The sequence below is a fragment of the Lates calcarifer genome, linkage group LG21 (assembly GCF_001640805.2).
Source record: "Lates calcarifer isolate ASB-BC8 linkage group LG21, TLL_Latcal_v3, whole genome shotgun sequence".
Classification (NCBI taxonomy): Eukaryota; Metazoa; Chordata; class Actinopteri; family Centropomidae; genus Lates; species Lates calcarifer.
In genome coordinates, this window is record NC_066853.1 from 21,979,563 (window position 1) to 21,992,749 (window position 13,187).

At 41.7% G+C, this 13,187-nt stretch overlaps 1 protein-coding gene across 8 annotated transcripts in view; it reads left to right on the plus strand.

Moving 5' to 3' along the window:
* Positions 1-225: 225 nt before the first annotated feature.
* The window catches only part of slc8a2b (solute carrier family 8 member 2b), a 143,056-nt gene continuing 130,094 nt past the window's right edge, over positions 226-13,187 (plus strand). For all 8 annotated transcript variants that reach the window (XM_018660522.2, XM_018660526.2, XM_018660525.2 and 5 more), the window contains exon 1: positions 226-1,176. The gene's annotated coding sequence lies outside the window, so the exon portion shown is untranslated. The remainder of the gene's footprint in view (positions 1,177-13,187) is intronic.

Below are 13,187 nucleotides of genomic sequence, written 5' to 3' on the forward strand. Positions count from 1 at the left end.
AAACGCCCCTCTGCACTCCTGCTGTAGTTATTAGGTTAACTGAGGAGATGTCAAACTGTGGAGCCTGCTAAAATCCAAATTTAGATATTAGACTGTCAGGTATTATAATGTATAATATGATGTCTAATATTAGAAAATGGGGAGATTATTGTTGAGGATGTGAGCCATGTGGGCTGCAGAACATCCTGTTATAGTCCTGTTAATCAATTTTCAATTTGCTCTTTGTTTTTTCTCCTCTCCTCTCCTTCTTTCCCCTCAATTTCTTTTTTGACTTGACTCCACCCTTTCTTCATCTCTCCTTAATTTAATCCACCCTCTCTCTTTCATGTCCTCTCCTTTCTCCTCTCATTTTTCTTTTTTCCTTTCCTGTATTTCATCTTATTTCTTTTCCTTTTATCCTTTTATTTCCTTTTTGTTTCTGCTTTAATACCACCACTCCTCTCACCTTCCTCATCTCCTTTATTGCTTAACTCCTCTCATTTTCATCATTTCTCCTCGTCTCTTTTCTCCCCCTTTGACTCCTCTTTTAAAACACATCCTCTAATTTCTATTAATTTATCAATTTCCCCTCCCTCATATCCTCACTTCACCTCCTCTCTCTCCTGCTGTCCTCTTTCCTTTCCCTCTTTTCCTTCCCCTTTATTGCCTTCTCTCCCTCTTGTCGCTTTTAATTTCATCCTTCTCTTGTCCTCTTCAACCCATGCACCTCTCCTGTAATTTCATCCACCTCTCTTTTCGTTTCTTTCCTTCATTTCCATTTTTATTTTTTGTCTCCTTTTGACTTGCGCCCTCCATCTCTCCTCTCTTATTACTCCACTCCTCTCCTCTCCTCTCCTCTCCTAGGCGCATTTTCCCTCTCCCCATCCATCCGCGCCCCCGAGGACAAACCGCGCTCCTCGGCACCCCGCCCGGCCGCGCGCTGTCTGTGTGTGTGTGTGTGTGTGTGTGTGTGTGATGAGGGACCGCGGGGAGGGGGAGCGCGAGTGTATGTGTGCAGTTTGAGTGTGTCGGGGCGAGAGAGAGAGAGAGAGCAAGAGAGAGAGGGAGAGAGAGTCGAGCAGCGGGGACGGAGCGGCTGAGCGCAGCACCGAGGACAGTTTCTCTCTCTCAGTCTTTCACTCCAACATCTGATACTATGCTTACTGCTCCGAGTGCGGACTGGCACTAGAACAGAAGGTAAGAGACGTTTCCTTTACAGTTCTGCTCTGTTTGTGTACAGCGTGCGCGTGTTTGCACTTGTTCATGTGCGCTTGCAGAGCCCCATGCGGGCATCACTGGCTGCTGATTCTGGCCGTGTACGACCATGTGGAGCAGCTCTGCGTTGCCAAAAACTAGGCTTATTGGCGGAGAGTCTCCCCCCTAGAAGAGTTGTGTGATTATATATGTTGTATATGTATGTCTGTTTACAAAGAATCTCCGCATTGACAGGCAAGTGTCATAATCTTTGGAATGATTTTTGATAGATTTACGAGCCTGGCTCGGCAGAAATCAGGATCATGTTTTCTTTTCCATCCCTGAAGCGTCTCTGTGCCCTGTATTACCCCTGAAGTTGTGTAGGAGCGTGAGTGAAATGCTAAAGATGTTGCGGGGATTGTGAGAGATACACACAGACTACACGAAGCCTCCTGCCCGGCGCTTTCATCCAAAGTGCCTCCCGGTTTAATGAGCGTTCTGCCCTGCGTGGCCCCAGAGGGAGTCAGTGCAGCCTGGGAGCGCTGGGATCAACAACACTAACCGTGACATTTGTGTTGGAACTGCCTTTTGCATAGAAAAAGTTAAAACACGCATTTAAGAAAAAAAAAAAATCCGATTCTGATTTTTTTTTTAATTATTGCAGACCTGACGATAACAGGTGAGACTATGGCATGTCCCCTAGATGTTTACATTTGTGGTGGTGCTGTTCCATTGGTGAGACGACGTGAGGCTGTAGTAGTAATTCTCTGATGATACTGCGCCTCTTGGCTGCTGTGACTCTTGTCAAGGCAGCGGAAAGATACGCATGTCTTCTGGTTGAACTTTCAAAATAAAGCCATGCCGTTGGAAGGGTTTTGAGTGAAAATACAGGCGCTGTGGTGCATTTACAGATTGCAGTTTTTCTTTTTATATCGGTGGCTTTAATTGTTGTTGCAAGACATTTGTCCTCATCTCTATAATGAACCAAACTATATTAACCTATCGTGATATGATATTTTACTAAACACACAGAGTATGTGTTACATATAATGTCTGAGCTACATTTACGTTTCTTCTTAATGTGTGACAGAATTCTGTTTTGTCATTATTCCTTTACGATTTTATCTTGAAAAGTTTCCGGTTTCCGCTTGTCTTTTTCTGTCAAACTTGACGCAGCAGAGTGGTCTGTCCGAGCAGAGCCTCTGTTCCGTTTCGGCTGGATATGTGTGTGTTTGTGTGTGTGTCTCCACCTTCAACGCCACTTCAATTCATTATGCCGCGATCACCTCCCCCTCTTATATTACCCACCAGACTCAATGTTATATTTCAACGTTTTAATTGACCGAGCGACCCCTTCTTTAAAACGACTTAGGGGGTGCAGACACCGTTCATTAATGTTGCATAACTGTGCGTCCCAACCGTTTTATCGACGGATACAGTTACAGATAGGAAAAAAAACCCATCTTAATTTCAGAGAGAATTCTGTACGACATTTGAAGAAAATAAAGAATAATACGCAAAACGGCCACTTCCATGCGTTTTTCATGCATCTACATGCATGCACGGAATATATGCATCTTACTCGGTAACATATCAACCAGAAGTGATTTCTTCAATAATACGTCAGTGCAGTATTATAGACACAGAGTTTATTATATACCACATTGTGTGGTTTGTCTCAGTGTGGCCATTTCACATTTTTTTTCATTCACATGATTTCAGCTCTATAAGCTTAAGGCAGATCTGCTGGGGACAGAGAAGGATGCACAGCACTTGGATTTAAAATATAACATAGTTTATGCAGTCAGTCTGAAGTCTGGCTCTAGTTTTAATGAGCGAGTTGGTTATAAGAGCCAGGCTGAAGCATGCAGGCTGTAGAGAAAGAAGAGAAGTGGGGATTCTCCTCCTGTGAACAGAAGCTGCAGCGGGGCTTCCCTGGGCTTCTCCCTCTCTCCCTCTCTCTCTCTCTCTCTCTCTCTGTGTGTGTCTCTGCAGTTTTTCTGGGACTTCCCTTGCTTTCCCTGCACCAGCCATTAGCCCAGCCCCTTCCTCCATCCATCTCTATGTCTATAAGGCCACACAACCCCCCCCCCCCAAATCCGTCTTTGATGGAAGAAGGCTGTAGGATATAAATGCATCAACATAACAAGAAACAGCACAGATCCTGCATGTTTAGAAACATTACACAGTTATAATGGGAAGCAAATGTCATAAAGTGCAATAAGGCAACACTAGTCACACCATGTATCCCTAAGGAAATGTTTTAGGAATAATTAGAGTCATGTTTCATCATTTCAACCTCAGCTCAGGGTGTACAGAGTGTTCCTCCTATTGTGTGGCTCCTTGGACAACGGTTTGAACACAGGAATAATGAGATTTTTGCTTTTCTGTCCTTTGATATTTGATATTTGCTTATACCACCCTTTGCACAACTCCACCAACATGTTTAGCTTCTTCTGAACATTGTCCAAATGCTGCTTTATACCTTTTATATTGGCTGATGGATTATTCATCAACGCCCCTCCTTCCTCTCTCTGTCTTCGTCTCTCTGCCTCTTCTCCATTATCTCCTGGCTCTCTCTCCCTCTCTCTCACTCTTGCTTCCTCCCATCTTCTCTTTCCTCTCCCTCCCCTCCTCTTCTACATGCTCCCTCGGCATCTCCTCCCATCCTCACACCGTCTATGTTTTTGCTGTCTCTACAGTGTATTAGAGAGACGTACATGTGAGTCCCCCTGTTTTCTTTTTAACCTTCATCTACCCAGGGGGTGTTGTGGTGCTCTTTCATCACCGCCCCTCCTCACACTCATACATTTACGAACCACACTTGGGAAAAGCTCTGGCACAACCACAGTCCTGCACTGCTGGCTACCGAGCAGCTATGATGGAGCAGAGAGCTGTTACATAACGCTATACTTTCCAACGCATAATCTGCAAGATTTTATCTTATTTTATCTTAGATCTTATTGATTTTATTTGTTATTCTACACTTGTGATTTAGCAGAAAGCCATATCAGGAAACCTCCCCTCCTCTCCCACTGTTGTTCTGAAGACCTGATGCAGGGGTTTGTGATGCATTCAGGGTGACTGTAATAAGCAAAAAAAAAAAAAGAAAAAGGAAATGTAAAGTTAGCATGAACAGAAAAAGAGTGACACACATAGGAACTGAAACATCATCAATGGGAAAACTGCCATCAACACTGTTTCACTAACAAATGGTTTCTGGGCAGTGGAGTCCAGAAACACTGGCCAAGAATGTGTAGCAACAAAGAACGAGATAAAATAAAACACTTACACAGCCTGTCCTGCTCGTATATCAGCACAGGCTATAGAATCACCCAAATGTGTTGTTTTGAGTTGAGCTGAGTTGCTGAGTTTTTTAATCTGCTTCACTATAGTATACTTAAGAAAAGACAATCAGGGGATACATGTGCCATTTTTTCTATTCAAAGAAGTGCATTCAGTTCAGTCCTGTGTTGCAACATTAAGACATTAGTCTGTACACATGAGGAAGACAACAGCATAGTCATCTGTTCAATTCCCCTAAAACAATGTGTGTTCATGTTAACATGAAAAGGACCTAATGTGGCTGACTCCTAATGATTCATAGACCAAAAGGCTATTTGGTTCATTTGATTTTCTTTTAACTATGGCCCCACTAGTTTCCTAACCTTGTAGTTTTGCTATATACATTTTGAGAGGCTGTATTTTGTCCTTTGTTTGCACCCAAAGCTCACAACATTAGTTTTTAAAATATCTTGGTAACTAACAAACAAGCAGACTCAAACCTCTCTGGTGGAGGTATCTGACTTTAAGCAGAGCCTTTTGCCAGAGGAATTTGTGAGTGTGAAAAAAAAAGAAAATCCAAACAACATCAAAAACAAACAAAGAGCAACAAACCAAAGAAGCGAAAAAAACATTTATCTGATTTATCAAAGTAACCCTCACTCCCCGTGTCTTCTTTCATCTCAACACCTCATTATCCATTTTCCTCCTGACTCTTAAACTCCTCCTTGTTCCCCTCCTCTGTCTCCTCTGTCTGATTGCTCTCGTGGGATGCAGACAGGGCTTTTTCCATACCTCCAGCTTCTCATCTACAGCCACTTTTCACAGTTTTTAATTACACAAATGATCTGGCTGATTTGTGCAAGGTAAAATAGCCTGTGTCTAAGTGGAGGGAGATACGCAGGTTCATTGATTTTCTCAGGCAGGACAGACAGACTGGCAGACTGTTAACATTTGGAGAGAAGAAGTCTGGAGCTATGTCGTTTTGGGAGTTTTTGCTGTTGATTTGAAAATGTGGGAGTACTGTTGTTTGATGGATTGCTTCCTCAAGTTTGGTTGGAATTGGATCAGTGTTACGTGAGATATTGGCGAGCGGCAAACAAGCGAATAAATGAGCAAATAGGCTGATCTTTTTCAATCCCTGCGCCCACCGTTTCTCCACGGACGATTAAAAAACAGGAAGATTTACTTTAGGACAGACAGGTAAACAGACAGAGCCTGTGGAGCACTGACGTCTGATAAGATCCAGGAGATGGACTTAGAGACAGGAAGACAGGCAAACAAAACAAAGGCTAGAAATCAGATAAACCGAGAGATATATGAAGGATCATAAGAACAAAAAGAAAGCATAAACAAAAACACGTCAATCAAAACAGACAGACAGAACCTGCAGTGTCAAGTATGGAGAATAAAAAAGCAAGCACCTGGTTTCAAGTCTACACTCAGCATGACATGAAGAAGAACAGGTCTTACTAAGCAATCAGTTTTAGTGCATAGAAATAATAATTAAATATTCAAATTACATGTGCTTGGTCGGTCTGTCAGTGGAATATTACCACATCAGAAGTAAATGACTTAAACGTTTTTAGCAAAGTAATTCTGGTCCGGCTCATGTCTCAAGTCTTTATTTTTGTGATTGAGGCAGTTGTAAAAGATGCTTATATAATAACAAGATGACGTGAAAACACTGTGAAAATGTGGACAGTGTTGTTTGAGGTGATGAATCTACAGAAAATCATCAGCTCAGCTTTGTCGAGCTTTGTGTTATCTCACAACATTTTTGCATTATCTCACATTGGGATTTGTGTTCCCTCTGATCCCTAGAGCAAAGCCAAGCTGTAGTATGATATATTGTTATGTACTATGTATTATGCATTATGTATTAGATTGTTGTTGTTGTTGTGACCACAGTGTGAATGGGTGCACTCTCAGCTGCAACTGGCTCAGCTGCAAATCTGTATCATTGTTATTAATGTAAAGATAAGAAGTGGAGGCTCGTTATCCCTACACTGTGTTACGACTGGCTGCTGCTAATGAGGAAGACTATAATGAAATTATATAGTTCTGGTTATGGCTGTAGTCATGGCTTTGGTTGTTCTGACTACTAGGCTGCGACCTATGACAGAAAAAGACTAGTCTTCTTTGTGGAGGCATTTTTTGTGATTGGTGGAAAACCCCTTAATGAATACACTGCATTTCCTGTGGCTGCTTGACAATAAAAGCCACCCCATGATTCACCAGTTGAACACTTTATACACAAAGCAACAGCAATTGGAAATGCTTAATTTGCAAGAAGCAACTTAATGCAGTTCTGATACAACTAAACCTTGAGTCTGTAGCTCTGCTCCACCACCAGCTCCTCTAATCTGGAATGGTATGTAACTAAAACAGATGAGCCACTCACGAGTCCATGTGACCGTTATTTTCAAGTTGATTCACTTGAAATTTGTACAGTTTTAACCTAAAAGAGACAAATGACACCACAAAGTCACAGGCAGGTCAAGAGACTGATTACACAGATGTCTCATGAACTACAGCTGAGAGTGCGACTGATTCCTCAGTCAGACAGGCGAGGACAGAGGGCTGAGTGCAGCATCTGTGTATCATTGATAAAACTGACTGCAGGCAGTGTGTGTGTGTGTGTGTGTGTGTGTTTGTGTATCATGCAATGTGTGTGTTGGGACGTGAATAACTGCTGCAGTGGCCGCCTGTTGAGAGGCAACCCCTGCTATGAAATCACACTCTTATTATCAGATGTGTTTGAAACTGCGTGTCAGAGGCAGTGAACACACACACACACACACACACACACACACACACACACACACACACACACACACACACAGATGAAGAAAGTAATCCCAAGAAGAAATTGATTTTATGTGTTATATTCTTCTTCTAACTTTTACACCAGTAATGCATTATGGAACTGAGCTGCACTTTGAGCCTTTCTGTGCCTCGATGAATTTCATTTTCGCTGCTACGATGTTACATAACCAGAGGAACTACGGCACGTTTCTGTTGATGTTAGATTCCTCTCACTCTCCTGGCATCCAACCAATGTCTCTCTACCTTTACAAAGCTTCTTCCTTTCCCTCTTTCACCCTTACATCTAACCTCGGCTGTCCTCTCTGCCTCTGGCTGTCCCTCTGTGTTTCTCTCTAATTTCTTCAATTTGCATTTCTGAATTAATTTGTTACCCTCTCGCTTACCCTTTTCTCCATTTTCACTTATAGACATGTAACCTCACTCACTCATCCACACCCTCCCTCTCTCTCTCTCTCATCAGTCTCTACAGCCTGTAGAGTCTCATTTGAATGAGGATTATAGTGTCATTGAGGTGCAGTTTCCCCTGAGCCTGACAAGTTCAAACAGATACACTCTTTAGTGTGTCTCTCTCTCTCTCTCTCTCTCTCTCTCTCTCTCTCTCTCTCTCTCTCTCTGTGTGTGTGTGTGTCTGTGTGCTACAAGTTCACTTTCTGGGTGTACCCTGGTAATCAGTTTGATTCCAGTCAGAATTTATTTGGTATCACCCCCATCATCAATACCTCACTTTATACCACATATAATAGGTGCAGTATAAATTAAAACTTTTTTTCAAGGGTGTGTGATGTCATCTAATTGTAAAGTCCTTGTGATAAAATTCAAAACTGGGCCACATGTGGTTTAAAAATGAGAGGTTAACTGTCGGTCCAACAGCAGATAAATCATCAAATCAGTCCTTTTCAGATCTCTTAGGATGGTTTGAGGCAGTGCATGTGCACAGGGCTGCTCAGATTTATGTCCTTGCTGTGATTTGAGATGAACTGAATTTGGTGCAAAATTTTGCAGTTAAAAATGTCCCACGGTGACTTTCTCCATATGTTTCCTTTGCCCTTGCCCAAGTGTATGTGCATCAGTCTCTGTGTTTTTCAGTGTGCTTGAGGGATGGTGTATTATTAGCATGTGTTTGCGTGTGTGTGCATGTATATGTGTGTGTGCAGTATGTTCTGTCTCTGCTCAGTGCTTGAAAGCTCAGGGGCCTGGCATTAGGGCCCCAGAGGGACTGAGACTGCTGGAGGGAAGTTTACAGCTAACGCCAGAATCAGCTGCAGGACATTTTATGACTGCTCCCTCCATCTCTTCTTTTCTAGCATCTCTCTATCCTCGCAGCTTCACTTCTGTTTTCTCACTCTTCCATGTTTCATCCATTTGTTTCCCTTATAGCTCCCAAAATTATGTTTTCTCCTTTTCCTGACTTCCTCCATTCCTCCAGTTGCAGTGAACTATGCCTCTTCATTCATCATTTCACCTTTTCTTCCTTTTCATCCTTTTCTCTCGTTATTGCCCATTGTGCATCTCTCATTCTCACACATCTGTCCTACCCATCAAATGACTTTTCTCTCGACTCCTTTGTCAACTTCTTTCTCTCCTCCATCCATTTTTCCTTTCCATTCATCTAGCCCTCTCTTCTCCTGTCCTCATTATTTTATTATTTCATTATTTGTAAGCTCACTTTCACCTCTTTTTCTGACAAATCTCCCCTTCTGTCCCTCTCTTGCTAATCTTTCTCCTCTCATCCTCTACCCTCCATGCTCTAATTCTTCTTCTATGTGCACACTTCACCTCCTTTTTCGCTTTCCCTCCTTCCTGTATCTCTTGTTCCTGTAACTGCTCATTTATTGTATCTTTCCCATCATTTAATCTCCTTTGCCCTCAAACTCTGTCCCTACACTCGACTCCTGCACCTGCCAGTACATCAGTCATCTGAGGGTGTAATCAGAAGTGTTGTTGCAGTGTGGAGGACACTGGAGTGCTCTTGTGTAGACAGGTGTAGGTTGGATTAGCTCTGAGTGGACTGTAGGTTTGGAGAGCAGTGATTTTTGGTCTCTGTGCCTCTCAGAGGTGTTATGGAGTTAATCTAATGACAGAGCAGAGATGAAAGGTGCCCACTCTGGGACTGCATCTTTTATAATCCCTCTTGTTCTTCTTTTTCCAACCAAAAGTTAAAGAGACTTCTTGGATATTTGATTTGCAAAGTGTCACAAATAAATTTATCATTGCAAGTTAGAGAGTGTGTGTGATTTGGTTTGCTACTTTAGAGCCATTGATCCCCTTCCTATGCATCTGCCTCATAAAATAGATGTGCAAAATATTCTTTTGTTCTGAATATTAGTCTACAGCCATGCTGTCAGCTCTATGAGACTGTACAGGGACGTAGTTGTGCTGTGAGCTCAATGCAAATGTCAGCATGCTAACATGCTGCTGCTATGCAGATACAATGTTAACCCTATTCAACATCTTAGTGTGTTAGCATGCTAACATTTGATAATCAGCAGTGCACACGTCAGATGTAGCACATATCAGACCTGATAATGGCGCCAAATGTAAAAATGGGATTAACCAAATTATTGTGTATTGCAAAGAAGTCAGTTGAAAAGTCAGTAGAACTCATTGTTTGAGAACCATGACTGTCTGACAGTGGTGGTGGACTAAGAGACCAGCATTGTCATCCACACTTCACAGCAAATCAGAAGACTGCATTACAACATGAGAACCAGCAACTGGGGTGAAAACAAATTTAATGTTGTGTAGGGAAAAAGAGGAGCAAAAAAAGAAGAAAAAAAAACAGACAGAATAAAGTAAGTAAGAGTAAAACCACCTGAGACATCACAAAACAGTCATGACCATGAAAGCTGCAAGAAGGTCCCTGCCTAAAATCCTAAAGAAAATGATTGATTCTGAGTAAAAAGACACAGTAAAAAAAATCATATCCAGAAGCCTTGGCATGCTTTCAAAGAAAAATATGTTCAGTCTCTGTTTAAGACAGTCATCCAAAATTCTTTTTTGACATACAATCCTCACTTACTATCCTCTGATCCAGGATCTTCCCGCTCATCTTCCTCCTTGTGTGACTGATAATTTCAATATCTGCTTAGTCATCCTTTACTCCCTCTCCTCTGTCCTTCATTCTTTCTCTCTCCCCCTTCATATGTCATCCACCTTCAAGCTGCGCTGTTCTTAACCCCCCACCTTCACTTTACATCCACTGTGATTGACAGGCAGTAAATGCGTCCACTCATGCAGCTCCCCTCACTCCTCAGGGATCAAGAAGAGGAGAAGTTAGGAGTTATTAGTGGTTAGTGATGTCATATGGCACCATACAACCTCAGTCTTCTCTCTAATGTAAAGCTGGGCTCATTTTGTAACCATTAACATGTAGAGATCTGAATGTGGTTTAAAAGTACTACTGGGGTGGTTTCTGCACATCCGCTGTTGCTGTTTCACCATTTCAGTCAAGCAAAATGTCAGCCTATACATCTTGTTTATGTTCATGCTTAGTCTGACTGAGTATTTAAAATGCAGTGCAACCTAACACTATATTAAAGGCGTAAAGTGTTTCATTTCTCTGAATCATCGATACCCTTGTTGAAAGTGTTTTGTGAGATGCTGTGACTCAGCTGTGTGGTCATTTTGGAAGCTGCAGTTTGTGGTGCTGTTGAACTGTGTGTTATAAAGACAGTTGTTTGTGTTACAAAATCTATCTTTTACAATATTTAAATCACTATAATGTTGAATCAGTTCCTCTCTAAAACAGTTTTAGCAAGTTTTGCAGGACTGTATCAGTTTTAGGTAGGTATACCCAATAAACTGGAAACTGAGTGTATGTCATGCTGTGTTGACGCTACTAGAATTTCTCAGACAGATTTGTTTCAGAATATCACTTGAGGGACAAGAATTGTACCACTGTACAAAACTCTGACTGTAATTTTGACACTTTTTGTTGCTCATTGCTGTGAAAGATGTTCACCTGTATTGTTAATTTGATCATTAGTCATCTTTTTTGTTTACAGATATATAGAGTACACACATTTGAAAACATGCACACTGTCCTCATTCAACAGATTGCAGTGCTCAGTTTTTACACATGGGAGACACAGCATCTTACCCCCCAGACAACACCCACCACACACACACACACACACACACACACACACACACACACACACACACACACAAACAGACATGATACACCCCACCAGTCCACCCACACACAATCATTGGTCTGAGTCCAGGAACTGTGCCACCAGCTGTCCTCCTATTGGCTGTAGGAGTTGTGTGTGTGTGTGTGTGTGTGTGTGTGTGTGTGTGGTGATAGGGAGGTCGTTCTTACTTTCTCTCAGTCTCTCTCTCTCTCAGTCTCGCCCACTCCTCGTTTCTCTCATCCACATCCCGAGACTAGATCTCAGACTCTCATCCAGAGCGACTGAATGAACACGGCACGGCAGCAGAGTAAACAACCTGCGTCATCACTGTTACACAAAACACATTAAGACCAACAACAGGTGGAGAAAAACAAACAATGTTACCGCGTAGAAGACATAAAATTTCAACAATTTTGAGGAAAATTGAATCTGTCACTGTAAGATTAAAAAAAAATTAAAAGTCATGGATATGTGCATAATCTTTCATCAAATAGTCCCTCTCAGATCTTGTGAGTTTTTCCGTGAGTAACACAGGCTGAAACTATTGGAATTGCAGTGGCTTATATAAGAGATTTTTTTGCGATCATGTTCTATTTTTGGAATCTCTCAGGATCTCACCATTGATCTGTTTGTGGATATTTCTCTTCATAGCTACAAACCTATGGTGAAGGAAAGTCAGGAAGTTGACTTTTTTTTCCCTCCTGAACTGAGCCCATAGGGTAATCTTAGTGCTTCCAATCATGCCATATAGACCACCAGAAAATATATAAATCAAATGGTTAGTTTAAAGTATAAGATTACATGTGATTCCAATAAAAATGGTCCTCCCATTATAGTTACAAGGTAGGTTTGAGGGAGATCATTGAGGGTGAATTTTTATTTGACTTGGCTTGTAAAAGCGGTTCCAAAATTTTTCAGCAGAAAACCGCAGTGGTTTGTAGAACTGGCACTAGTTGTTTTGGTTTGACCCATTTATTATGGAAAAATTGCTTGGATTTGAAAAAAAAAAAATCAGTAATTGTGGAAGGGGCTGACTAAACGTGACCATCAGGTCTTCGCTGTTCAAATATCACCTGTTTTTGTTTTCTGCCTCCAGCACAGCATCAGTCTGTGTAATTAGCTTGAGGTCGTTTTCTACCACAGTCTCATCAAACCGTCTCCCTGTGTGACACACACACACATGCACTCACACACACACATGCACACACAAAACCTGTGATTGGTTATTGGTTTTTAAAGTCATCCCTCCTCCACACACCTCCACATCTCATCACACACTGTGACCACATCGATGCACATCGCATGATGCTAGAATCTGTGTGTATTCTTTGCATATCATTTGCACATTATGTGTGTGTGTGTGTGATTGCGTCTATGCAGTGTAATGGAAGGAACTTGATATTCCACAGTCTGATGCCTTCTTCATTCTGCCCTCAACAGTTAGTTTTAATTAATTGAAAAATCACAATATTGGCTCCTGCAGGATGCTGCAAATTGATGCTTCAGACTCTTTAATAAGGTGGTGAGCAGAGTCTTCGCTCCTAAACAAACTAGAGCACAGAAAAAAAATCTATTGTTAAAAAAAAAAAAAAACTGAACAAAAAAACAAAACCCTTTTTTTTTCCCCCATCAGGCCGGATATTACATGATTTCTCACTACAGCCTTACAACAGGGGGAACTGCACTGACCCTTCCTCCCAGGCTAAACCAAATATTTTGTTCCCCAGCAATAACAATAATGTAAAGGGAAAAAAAACATTAAATGAT